Here is a 20,101-nt window from a genome sequence, read left to right as displayed (position 1 = left end):
TTCTTATACTACCAACTGTTACCTTCCCAGTAAGGTTGAGATCCCCATTTTCATCATTTTGAGTATTTTGAGATTTACGAGTAAGGGAAAATTAATATAAAGTCTAATGTAATGAACCTTTTAAACAAGTTAATACGCACAAATATTTTATTCCATAATCCTTTTTATAAGTCACAAAAACCAAATTGAGTTATACATGATTATTTAAATAATTACATAGCTGGTATTGTAAATGTGCTATTTCTTAACAGACAGTAATTCATACCTCGTTACCATGAAAACACGATTTTATAATCATAATATTTTCAAAATGGTTTCAACACAGCAGCTTGCTGATTCAATGTGCTTTTAGTTAATACGGAAGAAGTTAACAGTGTTCACGTTCGCTCTTCTTCGGACCTGTGACCTTGACATCACGCCTGAGCCTCTATCCTCTCTGCTGCAATATTCTTCAAAAGGATAAGTCAAAACATTATATTTTTCTTGGAATATAATTGACGTAGAGATTTCTTGCATATATATGGCTGTAGATTGTGTCTGAATATTGATGTTAAACAATTATTCCTTCAGTTTAAATTGTAGCAACGTATTAGTTTGGCTTGACCAAAATTCAAAATTTACATTTTTTTATGTTTGTTGCAAGAAAACTGCCATAAAACTTCTCATGTATGATAATTACTTTGAAAAATATTTCTCTAGTTGTTTATTGTATTTATTTGAGCACGTTCAGGAGTCCAGAGTTAATTTGTATTGTTTAAGTACATAACTTAGTTCTTATAATTGATAAGGAAATTTATTTTAGGAAAGAAATTAATCGTCAGTTTTGCGTGTTGTGGTGGAGGTCAAAAAGGAAGAGTATGAAAAGAGTTTTAAAATATGAAATAACACTTTTTTCTAAAATCATATTTCTTTAGCTTTACACATAAAACCGACCGCCAGACAAGTAAACATGTTTTAAATTATATATTTTAAAGACCTTTAGAGCAATGACTTTCTATTATATATTTGCCTGACATTATCATAATTATTATTTCATTGTTTGAGGGATGGTATTGAATATATGAAGAGACACGAAAAAATCTTAGAAAGATTATCACTTCATACTTTTAACTTATTCCATACTTTCTCACTCTAACTTCTAATAAAAATTAGCGTGTTTAACGATGGAGTTTTCCAGGTCTAACAGGAAACTCAGATTAATTAGGTGTTATTGATACGTTTCATGTGGACATGGGAAGCTCATCTTGCATTGTTACTGTACTACGAGTATTTCATGCAACTAGACAGTGTTATAAATGCTGTAAAATGTTTATGTTTACAAGCATTAATGATAGCACGTTCCTATCTGGATTAAATCCACATTTATAAAACATTACAAGTAATAACAGAATCTCATTCGAAATAAAGCATGACCCAAAATATAAAAGTTTATTTTTATAATAAATTTAATATCCATGGGTTTCTTTTCAAAAAAACATGATCACAGTACCTTTTATAAATTATGACAAATTTAAATTTCTCATTATTTTCCAGTAATATTTAGCAAATACTTATTAATTTCTGATAATTACATTTGATTTATGTTTCAGGCTGCAATAATACTTATCCTAAATATGAGAGAACCAGTACCGTAAGTATTTGGGACATAAAAATTGTTTAATGCCATTCTGAAACTGATTTTGTAGTCAAACCTTCTAGTTTTTACAATATTCTCTTTAAAGGTATTAGTGACTAGACAGCCAAAGGATTTGTGTCGTATTTGTGATTCGAGAGTTTTGTTCTAACTATTTTCAGGTGGCCTCGGTCCTGCGTTGACCCGACGTCCTCTCTGTGACACTTCTCATCATATAACACTTCTCCACGTGTGTTGCAAAACACGCAAAGTATGAATGTTGGTTGTATGGAAAAAAGTGTGAAAGTATGCGTGCGTGTAGAACTACATTTAACTAGAACAATTATTCTCCACTACACAACATATTAAGGTAACTAAATTTATCTGCTTATATTAGACTTAAGTTTAAATATTTGTCCTATGAATATACTTAAAATTATAAATATTTATTTAATTAAGGTATATTACTATAATTATATGTATTTTTGGAACTTTGTGGTTTAAAATGATACATTATTATAAGCTATTTTTATTGATTCTTACAGGGTGATGTCGTCAATGCGGCAGGAGGCCGCCCCTCTCACACTATTACACACACGACACATACACTAGGTAATATATTGTTCTAGTTAAAAATTTTATTTTAAGTTTGACTACAATAGTTATTTCAGAATGGCACAATAATATTGATTATATGGCTGATTATATGTTTGTAGAGAATAGTTTTTAATCTTAATATAATTACAATGATTCACGGCAATTGTTAGTTCATGACTTAAATTAATTTTGTATTACTATCTTAATAGTGATTTTTATGGACCTGTAAAATACTTAATATTGCAGTTTTTTAAAATAAGCAGGAGGCTTTGTCCCCAGTGGAATATGACTATGATGAGACGTAAAGTTCTAATCAAAATTTCAGTGTTCCCCGTGGCAAAGAAATGTTATTCTGCAAATGTAATAATTGTGTTTGTTATCGCCTTGTTTATAATTTGTTATGAAGGTCAATAATGTTTAGGAAGATCCCTGCTTAAGGTCTCACCATATGTTTAGCAACAAATACTAACTATACGGATATGTTTACTGATGCTCTGACCAAATATGAAGTGTAGCTTAGTGGGAATATATCGTTTCATTATTAGTTCTTAAATTTACAGTGTTGAAAGTATTTTATATGTTAATGATGGAAACTTTCTCGCGACATAAATTGAATAGATGAAATTCAAATGTCACTCAGCGTGAATTAGATGAGCGTTACAGAAACGTTATATGTTGGTCTTATAGGTAACCTAAAACGTATCCCAATAGCAAATATAAAACGACGAATAAATAAATAATAATTTATAGCTTACTTTAGCCAATATATTGAAATTGCCATAAAAACCGCGGCATGCCGTATCATGGAAATGAAGTGATTTTTCTAAGCTGAAAATATTGTAAATTTTCACCATTGTTGTTTCCTCATTGGGTTTTTATAGATGTGTTGTAGATGCTTGTGTTTTGAGAATAAGTATTAGAAAAAATGTTCACTATTTAATAATTTTTAAAAGTATTATATCTAAATTATAAATTCCTAAAGTGAAACTTATTAAAATGGACTTTTTGAACATAAATTTTAATATACGTCTGTTATGTAGTTCACTATCCCGGGTTCACTGTAAGAGATATAGGACAAATTTACAGTTAAGGATTAGTGCTGTAACTGTGCACATTATTTAGTATTAGTACAAATATAGGTTATTAGAAACAAATACGAAAAAAAAATTAATCCAGGTCTAACTGTCGGCGCGGCTCGGTAGTCTCGTTCATCATGGTCACTCTAACATGTTCTGACAAGTTGGCTGTCCTGCCTCTACTGACGTTGATCTCCTTCGGTTTAATTTAAGGTTCAGTTATTCCTAGATACACTTATGTACAGCATTACATTTGGGAATACTTTTGCTGTTCAAATGTTTTTGTCAAGCAAGGAAGAAAACGATTAACAATAATACAAATAAAATTATATAGCCAATTACGAGAAAATAAACATTAACTTTATTAATTTTCAGAGCAAAAATATAGGAACGGTTTAACAACATTTAAACCCGGATCTTAAAATTATATAAGTAGTACTTTTTTAATTATTATATAGTTGAGGTTTATTTTAATACCAACACAGTTAATACGCACAAAAGTTGTTTTAATATTTCTTAATGTTGCCACGAGTCAAGGTATAAGTATATAAAGGATTGGATCGTAGTTTTGAGAAAAGAGTCCAAATCAATTAATATATGAGGTTTTTGAAAAGGGCTTGTATGTGGCACAATATAATCTTAATCTAGATTCACTAACAGCAATAACAAATATTTCTTAGCCCTAATATTCATTTAAAAGATTTTACTTCCTGAACTCGAGATAAGTTTCCAAATATTCTTGAACATATATAAACTTTGAAGAGGTTGATGATAGGGCATTTCATTTCTGATTTTCTCAAAATACATTCACTCGAGATATCTCAAAATAAATATTTTTTAAGAAAACTGAGTAACAAGTAATGCGTAATGAATTTGCTACAGACTTGACGATTTTCATGTAGCTTTAGGGAACCCAGTTATATAATACATGATGTTCCGTATTCCTGCATTTAACTGTAAGGTGGATAAGTAGGTTACATGAAATATTAAGTTAAATAAATCATCTATAAATAGGTTTTATCTTGTTCTACAACCCTTCGAGATTTAAATTAATTTTTCTGTATCTTCAAAGAGCCGTGATCATATATTGTTGACACCTTTTTGTATCAGTTATTGTAAAAGTTTTAATTTATTAATTATGAGAAAATACTGAAAGTTAAATACCCATAATTTGTGGTTTGGTTTATTTATTATTTTCTATTTGAATTTGGGTAAAATACCCATATTTTGTAATCGAACTTAAACGTTTTAATTGGTTCTGGCTCTCCCGTTAGTTAATTTTGTTATGGATAAATCAGTAAGCGTAATCACTGCATACAATTTAAAATATCTCTAAAATAGTTGTCATCTCCTAAATGGACTCTATTAAACTTAAACCTCAGTGCATACCTTCAAGTGATGGTATTATAACCTAATATAACCAGATATTTTGTTATCAGTGATTGCTAAATAAAAAGGTTGCTGATTTTTAATATATTAGACAGTTATAAAAGTACTTCCTTTATAATATAAAACCAACATTTGACATTTATAAATTCTTACCTTATCCTGCACGCGGCCACGACAAATTAAGCGTATTTTTTGGCTTAACTTTGTGTCTGTCACTTGGATACTTAACCTTATCATCATTGTCAATGTTTCGATATTCATACATTTTACGAAATTTGCCCTACAATGAGATACCCAGTCTTATATTACATCGCAAAACTTAATGAGTTCTTGCATGGGTAATTATTTGAATTATCATTTACCCCTATTAATTTGAAATTTCAGTACGTTGACGACCTATAGCTAAATATTCATCATTATTTTTTTAATAAAATTATCAGTAGAAATACTCACAATGTAAAATTTAGTCTTGGAGTCATGGGCTTGCATAATTTCATTTTATAAAACTTCTTCTGCTTTATTAGATTCTAGCACAGCATTAAATATGTCATTGCCTAGCTGCTGAAACGCATCAAAGTCAGCCTTGGATTTCACTACATTTATTTTATAATATTCAGTAAATTATTTATTCACACTATTAATATTCAAGTAAATTTACCGCAAAAAGATAAATCATTTCGAAATATAAACGCTCTCTGGGTTTCAGGTTAGTTAAGAAAATTACTAAAATTCATTATACATTCTTATTTTGCAGTTCTGAAAACATTAATTATGGCAACATTTTATACTTGACACTTGTTTACAAAAATCACATGTCTTGAATAAATTGACACTTCATATCCTAACAAACTGTAACCATGGGAACTGAATGACGAAAATCACTCTGCTATACCCAGTACCGTGCATGGGGGGGGAGGAATGCAATGTTCCGTATATAAAAGGAAAAAAATTGAATAAAACATTTGTACTACTGTACTTCTTAATCCCCAAAATTTATACGGTAAACAATATCTATCACGTATAGTTATGATGTAGACGATATCCTATAGCTGTACTTCGAATTTATTTGGTCTACTCAAAGCCGGCTCAAGCAACTTCATGCGATGGTTCAGATTTAATGAATTAACTGAAGAATGAGTTTAATAAGCGGGGGAGAGGTAAGTTTTAGAAATATTTAATATAGATTAAGACATGTCTTTCATTGACTTGTAACTTATTTATTTATCCGTTTTGGGTTTCATAATGGATGTCTCGTAGAACAAACTGTTTTATCATACAATATGAAATATTAGTATTGTACCTATTAAATAATATCTTAGCATTCTTTCTGTTACTAAAATCTATTAAATTAGCACAAAATTGTCTAAGTAAAATAAAAAGATTATACTATTAATTCTGAAATCATTGCTAACCAGTTGTTTACAAAGTTTATTTACTTACTTCAAAGGAAACGTTTAAAGTTAAGTTCGAACAAGAAAATGTACTTAAGAGATCTGCAGAGCGAGGCTACAATACGATATTGGATTGGGATTTTTAAATTTTAATTGATTTAGATAACTTACTTGAAAGTTTATACTTTTGTTATTACCACCTGAAATTATAGGCATTTGTAGTTTAAAATTAAAGGCCATTTCACAAAAAATCACAAATAAAATCTATGGAAGAGAAATTTTGTAATTTTTAAGAACATACAAAATTATAGTTTCGGAGATGAGACACATATTTTGTTTATTTTATAACTTATTACCAAAATCATTATTTAAGAAATTTAATTATAGAAATAACCCGTTTTTTAATTTTTATTTTCCTTAAAAAACAGATTTTTTCATAAAATGAAACATCTTACTGCCTGAAGATATATCTCATGTACAAGTTGAAACATGTCATATAGACCATAATTTCAAAGTAAGCCTATATTTATTACTTTATAAACCTCCCAGTTCGCGTTCAGTGGTTAAAATTTGTTCTAATTTTCATGAATTCGGGTAATTTATTACAAAGGGCTATCAGTTTAATATAAAAAAAATCTTTTCCTTATTGAAATTTGGTTGCAGCACATACAAATATTATCAAAATTTCTTATCAGAGATATAAAATAAAATTACCCCAAATACTTATACATTTCCTTAATCATAATAACATTCTTATTTAATATAGTTATAAACTTTTTTTATGACATGATTTCTAAACTTCTAAATTTCTAAACTAATTTTAAAGTGTTTTATAAAATATATTTTTACTAGAGAGTGTTCCTTTTTGGGTAAAGGATAAAGAGAAAAGGTTAATTAACTAGACTGCAAAGCGACGTGACAGTATGCCCGGTGCCAGGTGTCTGCACTGACAGCGATATGTGATAGATCTCCAGCTGTCAATTGAGCACTGAACTCGCCGCTTCTTGGGGAAATCACACTGTAGACATTCTATTAATGAAGTATACATTGTGTTATTTTAGAACTTCTCGTTTCATAATTATAAAAGGTAGGAAAACATCACACCACTTTTGGTTAACCTCCTTTTCTGAGGTCGCATGCACAATTTCTGATCTATACCGTAACTAATTTAATTCAGGAGGTGTCCTGCGAGCGGATAGATAGAAAGACAAGGTATTGACTCAAACATTACGTTTAGCCAAATGGCATGGTTGGAAATTCACCATATTCGAACATGTTCTTGCCAATATAAAAATTTAATTTCTTTCACAATTAGAAGTCTGCGAATAAAATCTTTCTCTAGGTATTTTCCCATTTAATTCATAAAATTTTTTCATTGTGTTTTTTCAATTCCATTGAGAGTCATACAAAAATTATTGAACTCAGTTTTCCTCTAGTAGAAATGAAGCTTAATTGTAACACTCAACTGTGTAGTTCTTTTGTTTCCGAAATGTGTGGACAGAAAGTAAATAGACAGACAGAGAGAAATTAAATTCTTCGAGCCATATTTATAGGTTTAACTGAAGACCAGCCAAAATTGTGTTTTTACAAGGAATTTACTTGGCACATTCTATTCAAATTGATTTAATGGAATGATACTTCACAATATTTCATTACTCATATAAATACTTGAAAGAGTTAATATACTAACTAATTATTATCGAAATTATGAAACAAAACTTCATTCATTGTGATATTTACTTAAATCTTAACACACAATGTTTCTAAATACTACGTATCTAGAAATTCTTAACATTTCTCTAAAAGTTTGTAAACTATAATTCTTAAACTTTCTAGAACAATATATAATGTAAGTAACAGTTTTATAATGGAGTCTGTGACTGTATGTTTGAATTCAATTGTCTCAGTCATAAGCAAATATTTATAAGAAAAGTTCAATATTACATTTATTAAATTTGTGAATTATTTGCAGTAAATATAACAAGTATAATAATTTTCTGTTTTAAATTAAATAATTAAATTGTAACTGTATTAAATCTTATTTTTAACAATATTTCGATTTTAATGAAGCGGATAATTTACATTTAAATGTTACACTAAATTGATCTTAGGCCACAGATCTTGTTCAAATTTTAAACAGTAAAATTTTATTAATTCAAATTTATGATTTACATTTCTTTATTAATTTGTTAACAAGATTGAATAATACATTTTCGTATCAAGTAAATTGGCTTGAATTTGGCTTGCTATCCCGTAGTAGCTACGCTTTTAATGCACTACTGTGGCTAGGAACAAGTTACTCGGCTGGTGATTTACTTAATGTTAGTTTGAGGAAAGGTGAAAAATATCGCAAAATTAGATTTTACTTATATGTCAGTTCGACGATCTTAATCTTTTACCTACATTTTTACTAAATATCGTTATCTTTAATAAATAAGTAATATAGATACGGAATTTGAAAATGTTTGAGAGTTTTTAGGTTATTAAAACAATCACTTTATTGTTTTGAATATATAAACAAAGAATATATGGCGTGCTCAAATGTAGTAATATAAATAAAACGATTTTGAGTAAACAGTGATATCTTAATATGTAGTTAGTCATTACTTTTAAATTAAGATCACTACGATTTTACTTTCTCCTTCATATTTATAGTCCAAAAGTTATAAAAATTCAAATTTTAAACATAAATATAATTTTATGGTCCGTTTGATATTTTCAAGGTATTTTATACGTTTATTTAGTTATTATTCATAAACTAATCATCATAAAATTACTCGACGTAAAGGAACACTTTTTTTAAAAAGCACAATATAAAAACTATCGAAAATTTCATTGTAATCAATAGGGAAGACTTTATTTTTAATTTAGGAGATTGGGCTACGTTTAAAATAAATGTTTTAGAAATAGAAGTAAGTTTTTGAAGACTATAGATTTAGAAAAGTTACAAACTAATTACCACAGGATTTCTTCTTACTGGAAAATGCGTTATTGTTTGTCATTTTACCAGCTATTATTGGTATAGAGTACTCTCAAAGATCAGAAATGTACAGAAATTGTATTTTGGGATTAAATTTGTTCCTTATTAGAAAAACACACAACAACACAAATTATAGAAAACAGATGACATACAACAGCAAGAAAAGGGCTTACATAAATAATAGCCATATACATGATAATACTAAGAGGACGGCTCTACAGATGAGATTAAAAACTAACGCTGTATAACACAATTAAAAAATATCTTTGGAGAGAGATGTGTCTATAATTAATAGACCTTACATAATTGTCACCCTTAATAAATTACAAGTAAATAGTGAACTTAAAATCTCATTTTCTTCGTTTCAATAAACTTATCAGAGTACTTGTATAATGATATAAAAACATGGCTATCCTTATTAGCTACATTAATTTTTATTTAAAATTAGACGAAAAGTGTAACAATTGATGACAATTTTCACAATTTACTTAATTTTGATTTAGTGCTTAATTTATATGATGCGATTAAACATTTGTTATACATTTTTAACTCGATCTTATGAAGATAAAGACGACGTTATTTAAAAATGAAAAATATAATTCGAAATACACTACACCAGAGTTAATAGAAGAGAAGCTTATAAGATAACTTTTTTAATAAGTAACTTTTACAAGAAAGTTACAGACGACAAGAATTTGAAATAAAAATGTTTCCTCGGGTAAGATAAATCTATTTAGATTTTCTTATTTACCCTATCCAAAATAAACCTTTTTCTTTTAAATGCATATTATAATTCGCCTTTACGTTCAAACTATCTTTATTCAAAGTACCTTATTTATAACCAACCTATACAGCTGGATTAAACAATAAAATACATATATTCAGAATGTGTTTTAATGCAAACCTGCTTTCTCCCTCAGAATATTTATAGGAAAAACAGCGCGTTAACACGGATTTTGAGCAAAAAGTTTCCAAATCAAAAACGTGTATATTTTTGATGGCCAAAACATAAGGAACTGATATTATTTTATCTACAATCCATAGCGTTCCGTAAGTACACATTGAACGTTTCATATCCTAGTGCAAAGATCTACACTATCTCTCTTTCTTAGAATTTATACAACTGTAAGCTGTCCATTTCTTAACTAACAATAATTATTCCTAGTTACCATGAAAACACAATTTTAAAATCTAATATTTTCAAAAAAATTTTCAGTACAATGGAATCCTAATTAGTATTATTTCAAGTTAATATGGACAATGTTAGCAGCGTTAATGTTCGGTCTTCTTCCGAGCTGTGACCCTGACACCACGGCTGAGCCTTTGACGGGAAACTTCTGCAGATGGATAAGTCAAAACATAACATTTTTCATTCTAATATAACTCACTTATATGTAGTGTTGTATGGCTGTAGATGCTGTCTTAATATTGATGTTAACAATTAGGCCTTGAGTTTAGATTGTAGCAACTCAATAATTTGACTTATTACCTGGAGGATAGCAGAATTACTAGAAGTTACTTATTTTACTGTATATTTAGCTATATGTAATTACTTGTATGGGCTCCATCCACTACACCACATACCTTTCAGTTTTTATCACAACCCTTGAAACAGTACAGTTGATTAAATAGATTCATAAATTAAAAATATAACTACTCGCTCTTGACACCGGTCAATGAAGTTATACAGGCGATTTCTGTGCATTGTTAACAATTCTAAATTTAAATGTATTCCTCAGAAGTAATTAATCTTGGTTTTTTTTCACTGAACCATAGTGTTTGTAGTAATGTAAAGACACACAAAGGAAAATAAAAACGTTTTGAGTATAAAAATCTAAGGACACTCGTATTTAAGAGACAAATTGGCAAACGATTTTCGAGCAGATAGTGCACTTGAATGATTGGCGAGAGAGGTGACGGAAAACGACATCACATCAAAATACAAATGTCGTAACCTCTTTATTTATATTACATACATTGCAACCGAGAATAGAATAAATTTACTTTTTATATCAACCGAGTTGTCAAATATAAATACCCTTTTCTTGTTTAAATCTACTGGGACTTCAGTAATAATCCTAAAAAAATATATTCTGAACCACTAGTCCCTTATCAAGTATTTATACTGTAAAATTCAAAACATCTGAGTGAAAATTTACGGATGTACATTATTTCTTGTAGCGTACATGCTTATTGTCTGCGGTAGATAGCGGCACGCGTGATTTAACCTACATATCTCAATTAACTAACCTAATAAGGGAGGGGAGTATTCCACGATGGAAGGGTGACGACCTGCCCAAGGACTGGCCCTAGTACCATAGAATGCTCTAACCTGGGTGCGCATAACAGTGTCACTGTAGCCATTGCTGTTGGTTCTAGTAACAGTGGTGGAGGCACGGCAACAGTTTTAAGCACAGGCAGTCCCAATCCCTTCCAAGGTTGGTCATTAGAAGTTTTTAAAGTTACATTTTAATAGATCTAATAATAGATATAAACTAAATTATAAGGGTTTCAATATTTAGTAATTTTTAACCGTTGTGAAGTTAATCTCTATGAAAAGTTAAGTCTAATCCTATCAGATCCTAATATTAAATCAAACTTATCTTTAACAATATTGACACATCTTTCAAGTCGGCACATTGTGCACTTGAAAGAGTGGGTGCAATTAGGAGTGTAATTCAAGGTCAAATTGAACAAAATATGGAGTAACCTCTATATGTATATTACTTAAATTGCAAATAGAATATCTGAAATTATGTAATATATGTAATCTGAAAACATTAAACGCTTTTATCAAGTATTAATAAGGTAAAGTCCAATACGTCTAGTAAGAATTTACGGAACTAAATTATTCTGTTGTTGTTGAGTAAGTGCATATTGTCTGTGGTAGATTGCAGCACAAGTGACGTAAACTAAATATCTCAAATAATCAAACTAATAAGGGAGGGGAGTATTATATGGTAGAAGTGTGACGCCCTGGCCAAGGACTGGCCCTAGTACCATGTATTGCTCTAACCTGGGTGCGCATAACAGAGTCACTGCAGCCATTGCTGTTGGTTCTAGTAACAGTGGTAAATGCACGCCAACTGTTTTAAGCACAAGCATTCGAAAACCCCGCTAAGATTGCTCATTAAATATTATGAAAGTTAAATTTTAATATAACTCATATACATTTCCTTCGTGATTCTGATATTTTTCGTATATATTATTACCTGACATATATAGTAAATAGGTAATATATGGTGATTTGACACTTAGTTTCTGTGTCTGATGGTTGGTTGCTTTTCATGTAAAGTGTTTTATGATGAAGACTTTTCTCTGCATATCTTTCAGGCTTGGTCTACTTGTTCTTACTTGTTTTTTGTTTTCACAGTAATTTTCTTTTGAAGTGATGTGCAGAAACAATGTCAACTTACACAAAAATTAAGGATGTTACCGACCAAAGCAAAATCGGAACCAAACAGCAGATGTTGCACAAATTAGTTATTTACCTACCAAAGTAACAGTTTAATATCCTAAGCGAAAAATGTTTCCTTAAGTGACAGGACTTTAAATAAAATTAACGTATAAGTGATTATGTGTTTCAGTATTTATTTTAAATATAACAGAGGATTTCACTGTTTTTGAACTTTCCCAATTTATTCTTTTATTTGAATTTAGTTAATATGTTTTGAGGTAATGAATTAGTTCTCACATAAATTACGGTTTTAGTTTTTTTTTAAATATTTGTAAGGAGAAGATCCAGTTGATTCTACACACAACGCATTAGACGCATTACTTCAGAGGCGATGAAAATCAATTCATCTTTTGAAACGGAATAACATTATAAATGGAAACGTTTGTTGATTAGAGGAACTTTTGTGAGGCTGTATTAAAATCAGTGGTAATTATAAATTATTTCATATTTTGAATTTAATTCGTTCCAAACGTACGGGGTCATCTAACCATAATCTCATTTATTAACTCGTTTGGAAAACAGGCATTTTACTCAGTTAAAATTAGAGAACAAATCACAAAGTTTTTTTGTAGAATCTTAGAGAAGATCTTCAATGGTTGGATCTAATAGTTTCTGTACTTGAACGTGATCATTATATAAACAATTGATAACTTGATGATAATCTCTGGCTGCTGTGACCGATGTAGAAACATAAGGTGTATTAATTACCTACAGTTAGTTTGCAGGGAGAAATCAACTGATTCTCTGTCACTTATCAATCAATTATAAATTCGTAACGATCTTCTATAGACGCAATAGTTAACAGAACATCACAAAAGTACAAAGCACATTACTTGCAATAAGTTGTTATTTCCTATAGTAAACTGTGATGATAGGGTTGGGTTGTTATGAGATCTACGTCATTTACTTCCTTATAGTGCGCTTTTCCCTTTGTATTTATACATAATCTATTACAGTTCTAAAGAACAATATTGATGATTGTCTGACTTGACTGCAATAACATTTAAAATATCTTTGTTTAATTTTGCTAAAGAATGAAACACGGTTTATTCATCACTTATATTAGCCGTGCATGAAGTTTAAGAATCAGTCTTTCCAACTTTAGGGTAATATTTTATTAGATTAAAGTTGAAGTAATTTACATATATATCCTATTCTTACTCAGAAAAGATTTAATTTTATTACAACTACAAGCAAATTATTCTAAACGAATCTAAAATAATAAAAGTAGTGCCGCTTCTAACCTGAAACATTACCTCGCCCTAACTTAAAAGGTAAATTAATACCCTCTTAACAAGTCTACATACATGGTTATCACTTAGATGAAACACCAAAGATTTAAAATTTATGATCGCATGGTATCAGTTTGCTAATTAAACCAATTTGGGAACTTGTAAAATTCTAAATGTTATAAGTGTCAGTGTACTTTTTATCCGATAAAAATATCGAATTTATAAATATTTTATAAAAACCAATAGTTAAGCTGTTTTATTATTATGTAGACTAATGATAGTTTCTGTAACTCATGCTAATCTTAATTATAATAAACATAAAATTATACATACACAACAAGGGCTACAATCGAGGAAGCAAATAAAATATTTTGATTTACCATTTGGAGAGGTACCAAGCGGACCTTCAGGTTCTTCTTGCGGACACTCGGATTTAACCCATTAGTGCCCAGTGCCCACTTTTGTGGGCGCTGCATTTTAAAATACGTCACAATACACTAAAAATTTATCGAGGGAAAATTTGGTGCTGGAATATGTCTGGTTGGCCACTCTCTGCACTCACTAAAGCACCTGGTGTACTGTAGTTGGCAGTTGTTTACAAATTACAAGCTTTGTTTTGTTGTGTATTCTAACCTCAATGGATCAAAACAACTGGTAAGTAATACTATAATATTTCAAATACAATCTTATAAAATCATAATGTTATGTTTGCTTTTTACATAGGACTTAAACTAATATGTTTTTATAGTTTAGCCCTTAAATTCAAATAATTGTAAGAATAATTTGTTAGTTAAAGTGAACTGCCCACTTTTGTTGGCAGTGAGGCACAAGAGAGTAGGGGTATTTTTTCATCAATCTAAGGCATATATGCTGGTGGTGTTTTATTATTATTTAATGGTATATAACATGAATCAAACTGGTAAAAATTATGATTCACTGGGGGTAGTAAAAATAGAGGCTATGTAACTGTAAAAATGTGATTCATTTATTTTTTTTAATACGTAAAACTAAGATTGATCAGTGGGTTTTGAGTTCTTTGAATTCAAGACTATTGTTTTGCTGCATGATATAAATTTATGGTTGATATGTAATATTTTTGCTCCTTTACAGGTTAAACATTGAAGAAGTCACTGCCTTATTCGATGAAGTCGAATTTCTGGAGGCTGATGTTTTTATTCAACCGCCTGAAAAAACCCTCTATTGAGTGATGAGGATAGCGGTTGACGATGGCGACACCGACTTCACTCACTTCACAGGAAATCAACTGCGTGGAGCCGCAGAGTTAAAGGCAAAACAGTTCACAAATGATGGTATTTGTACAAGTAGATGTATGTACAGAACAAGACATAGTTGATAACAATCTAAGCGGCGAGTTTTCATTACCTATAACTGTAATTCCGAAAGCAAAAACTGTGTCTACATTTAAATCGGTACAATCAGACTCTTTACAAGACAATACATACCTACAGAACCAAGCACTTCTCAATCCTTTACAAGTGAACAATATAAATCAATCACAATACCTTCCATCTCAGTCGCTCCCAAGTTTGAAAAGAAAAATTAAAAACAAAACCGAGTTCCCACAAGTCAAATGCAAGAAAAAAGACAAAAAACAGATAAACAAAGAACATGGAATAATGTTGACATTCCTAATAAGCCCTGAGAGGGAATTTGAAGGCCTTCGTGGCTCGAAAAAGATTTCACTCCAACAGAAATGTTTGAAAAACTTTTAACTAATGAGATATCGATCGAACATGTTGTTGAGAGTACTAATATTTATGCCTTGCAAAGTGGTAATGAATCTTTTAATGTTTCAATAGAAGAAGTGCGAATATTCATGGCAATATTGTTTCTGAGTGGATATTGTATTGTACCACGGAAGAGGATGTACTGGGAATTATCTCCGGACACTCATCATGACACTGTGTCAAAAGCTATGAGCAGAAACAAGTTTGAAGAGATTCTTCGATATTTTTCATGTCTGTGATAATGCAAATTTAGATGTCTCAGATAAATTTGCCAAAATACGTCCTTTGTGGAATATGTTGAATGAACGATGGCTTCAAGCTTACCCTGGCGATGCAAATATAAGCATCGACGAATCAATGGTTCCATACTTTGGACGACATGGTGCTAAACAGCATATACACGGGAAACCTATACGGTTTGGGTACAAAAGTTTGGTGTGTATGTACCCGCCTGGGGTATTTGATTCAGGCTGAAACCATACCAAGGTAAGAAAACAGGTAACACCATCCCTGAAATTGGAGTGGGTGGTTCAGTTGTAATAGATATCCTTAGTGAGCTGCCTCAAAACAAGACATACAGTATTTATATGGATAACTTTTTTACCTCTTTAAAACTACTAGATTATTTGTCAGAAAAGGGGCACGATGCTACAGGCACAATTAAAGGCTAACCGAGTTGAAAATGCCCCCACTCAAGGAAGCAACTGTTTTGAAAAAGGAATCACGAGGTTTCATACGATCAACTTACTGAACAAAAAACAGGTATTCACCTTGGTAAGGTATAATGACAACAATGTTGTAACTGTTTGCTTCAACAAGATGTGGCGTACAGCCCATGTGTAAGGCCAAGAGATGGTGTCGTGTGGCTAAAGCGTCAAGTTGATGTTCAACAGCCTGCCTGTATCATAATTACAACACTTACATGGGTGGGGTTTGATCAACTTGACCAGAATATATCAACCTATAGAATTGGCATTAGAAATCGGAAATGGTATTGGGCACTTCTAGCGTACCTTTTAAATGCTACAATGAATAATGCTTGGCAATTATACAGGCTCACCCCAAAAGGAAGAGAAGATCCCAAAGACCTACTGTCCTTTATAAGTATAAGACATATTGTGCAGACATACTTCCAGAAATATACCCCACAACGTCAGAGAGCTTCCCGTGTGTCTGTCACTGGAAAAGAACGGGTTGAAGAAAGTGTGCGGCTTTCCAACAGTCTTCATGTCCTGGAAACTAACCCGACAGAAAATACGATGTGGCCTCTGTAGAAAGAACACATGGAAAAAGTGTAAACAGTGTCTTGTTGGATGTCATATAAAATGCTTTGAAAACTTTCACTCCTGAACTTGACAACATGTATGTAAATAGTCCTGCCATTTGTAACATTTTTTTTATTTTTCTTAATCCTTAATGGTTTTTATATATTTTGTAATAAAATAAACAGAATATATGATACAATTGTAGTGGTTATTTACCTAACCTAAACCACTAACTCTGTATTTTTTAACAATTGCTTAATAACTTTGACCCTACCCATGTATGCCCAGTGCCCCACATTTGTTGGCACCTCATAATATAGCATTTAAGTATATACTGAGCCTAATACACATATATTTGGTGTTTATAGGACTAATTTGTTACAATATTAAAGAAAAATCTAAATCTGAGAAAAAAAAAAGTTCCTGGGCACTAATGGGTTAAAGATCTAGTGGGAATTCCATATTTCAGTGTACGAGTGGGTTAACTTTCACTAACTGTTGTAACCTCTTTGTTTGAAGGTTATTTTTGACGATGGAATGATTGTGAAGGAAACAGGATTTTTCCGGACATTTGCCATCGTTCAGTGAAACAAGAAATCAGTAACCTCTCACTGGGAGACAGCAATGCACATATAAGTCCACGTTATATCAAGACACTACGACAACATGTCGAACATTTAAAAATTGGTTTTCATACAGAAGACACCGGTATGCTTTGTTAAATAAAACAATGTTTCACCCTAAAGCAATCTAAATTATTTACGTCTCCGAAATAGGTTACTGCAAAATTTTTTTATACTGTTTCTTGATTTGCTAGAAACGACAAATTAATATGTTAGAAACACGCTATTAATAAAAAATCTGTATGTAAACATAACACAACATTTAATAAAGCCAGCTGGTGTACAATGTTTCAATTAAATCTCTGTGGCACAGCTGACATAAATTAAGTAAATAGTATTGACAAAAAATTGTATATCCAGCAACGCTTGGAAATTATAGACAAACTTTTCTTAAAATCCAAAGGTATATTTATCTGTAACATAATTTTAATGAGCTTGCTCTGTTTTTTCTTAAAGTTGTAATTTACTGCAATTTTCATTAGGTCACGATATGTTGGTATTTTATCAATCCATACAGTCAAGACTCTGCTAATTTTTTACGATTTTTAAAATACCTTGCCGATGGGTTTTATTGCTTTTCTGGTGGAAATTGAACAAAATTTACCCTCTCCTTTCAATTCTAAAATTCAACATATATAACAATTGAAACATAACTTACTTAATTTGTATATATTACATCAGAATTATTAGAATCTATGAACACAACTACGAGATAAGTTAGTCCAGCATAGTTTATTGTGAATTCTCATAAAACAATCCTAACTTTACATGCTTCACTATTCACGTGTTTTTACATGGACCACATTCATTTATTTTATTGTTTGTTTATACATAAAAGGTACGAGTGCGCTACAATACGTGTCGAATAATAGGCTTCACTAAGGTTGCATGCTAAATTTTAAGCAAGTAGCTCATTTTATTATCGTCATGCGGTCATATAGACAGATCATGCGGAAAAGTAAACTTAAACATCACCTCAGAAAACATAAACGAAATGCTTCAGGCTACTAAGTACTTCAATGGCGCTCAACTAAATTCCACGGTTGAATATGCACAATCATATAACTTAATGTTGTTTATGTAGAAAGAAATTATCATACAAATTTTAAAGATCATGATGATGTGTGTGATAATGATAATTAATAAATATATAATAAGAAACCCCAGAACGCAGTTATATAGTATTTACACTTCAAATTCCAATATATGTCAGTGAGAATTCACGGATCTGCGTTATTCTCATACATATTGTCTGCGGTAGATTGCAGCACAGGTAACGTATGCCGAGAAATCAAAATCCTCCAACCTAATAAGGGAGGGGAGTATTATATGGTAGAAGGGTGACGACCTGAAAAAGGGCTGGCCAGAGCACTATGTAACGCCCTAACCTGAGTGCGCATAACAGTGTCATTGCAGCCATTTCTGTTGATGCTAGTTACAGTGGTGATGCACGGCAAACTATTTTAAGCACAGGCAGTCCCAATCCCTGTTAAAATTGGTTATTTGTAAACATTATAATAGATCCAATAGAAATTTACTTCAAGAAATATTTTCCGACAGATTATTTGAATATTTTAACAATAATAAACAAGAGTTACATGCGACAAGAAAAAATAAGGGGTTTTATAACAAAATCAACCTTGTCGAGCAAGCATGTTGCTTAGCTTAAGGATTACACATTTGTTCGTTATGTTTTACTGTGTTATGAATATTCTAATTTAATATATACAAATTACTTTAGAAATTAGAGTCAAAGAGGGTAAATTTTGTCAATAATCCCAGCTTGGGCAGGTTGGTATATCGCTTAGCTTGGCCACACTACCATTTTGCAAATAACTATTTTCTGAGTTGGGTCAAATTATAGTTCTTCAGCAAAAACTAAAGCAAACATGGTCTAATTAATGAAACTATTTATTTAATTTTACTCCAGCATACGACTGGCATTACCTATTTGTTTAATACAACTTTCTGTAATGGTTTTATATACTCATTCTGTTGTAAAAATCTATACAAAATTAGAGAAATAAGTTTTTCTGGTGTAAACGTTAAGAATGTTCTTGCTGATAATTTCTATAACTAACTTACGCCATACGAATAGTATATTTCTTAACCAACAATAATTATTCCTCGTTACCATGAAAACACAATTTTAAAACCTAATTTCTTTGAAAAATTTTTGGTTTAGAGGCATCGTGAATAATTTTCCTTCAAGTTGAAACGTACAAAGTTAGCAGAGTTCAGTCTTCTTCCGAATTACGACCTGAACACCACGGCTGAACCTGTGCCGCTTTGACTGGAATATTCTTCAAATAGATAAGTCAAAATTTTTCATTGAATAAAATTCACGTAGATGTTGTCTTGTATTTATGGCTGTATTTGTTGTCTGAATTTTTGTGTTAAACAATTAATCCTTGAGTTTATTCTGTAGCAACTCATGACTTTGACTTATTTATCTGTAGAACAGCAGAAGTACTATAACCTACTTATTTTACTGTATATTAGCTGTACGTAATTACTGTATTGACTCCGGCCACTACTTCAGATACAAGTACATTATTATCACTACCGCTGAGGCAATAAATTTGATTAAATATTTGCATAAATTAAAAACTCAACATATTACACTTCAATGAAGTTATACACGCGATTGTTTTGCACTGATCACAATCAAAATTTAAGTCTATTTCCTCAGACGTACTTAATTTAGGCTTTTTATACTGCAAGAAAGTGT

The 20,101-nt window shown here is 30.8% G+C and overlaps 1 long non-coding RNA gene across 1 annotated transcript in view; it reads right to left on the bottom strand.

The window, feature by feature from the left end:
- Positions 1-14,169, bottom strand: part of LOC124370395 — a 30,268-nt gene extending 16,099 nt beyond the window's left edge. The window contains exon 1 of the long non-coding RNA XR_006923181.1: positions 14,115-14,169. This is a non-coding gene — a long non-coding RNA (uncharacterized LOC124370395). The remainder of the gene's footprint in view (positions 1-14,114) is intronic.
- Between the last annotated feature and the right edge of the window lie 5,932 nt (positions 14,170-20,101).

Source organism: Homalodisca vitripennis, unplaced genomic scaffold (assembly GCF_021130785.1).
Source record: "Homalodisca vitripennis isolate AUS2020 unplaced genomic scaffold, UT_GWSS_2.1 ScUCBcl_157;HRSCAF=1438, whole genome shotgun sequence".
Classification (NCBI taxonomy): domain Eukaryota; kingdom Metazoa; phylum Arthropoda; class Insecta; order Hemiptera; family Cicadellidae; genus Homalodisca; species Homalodisca vitripennis.
Note: the sequence above shows the minus strand (reverse complement) of the source record. Positions and strands in the feature narration are given on the sequence as shown.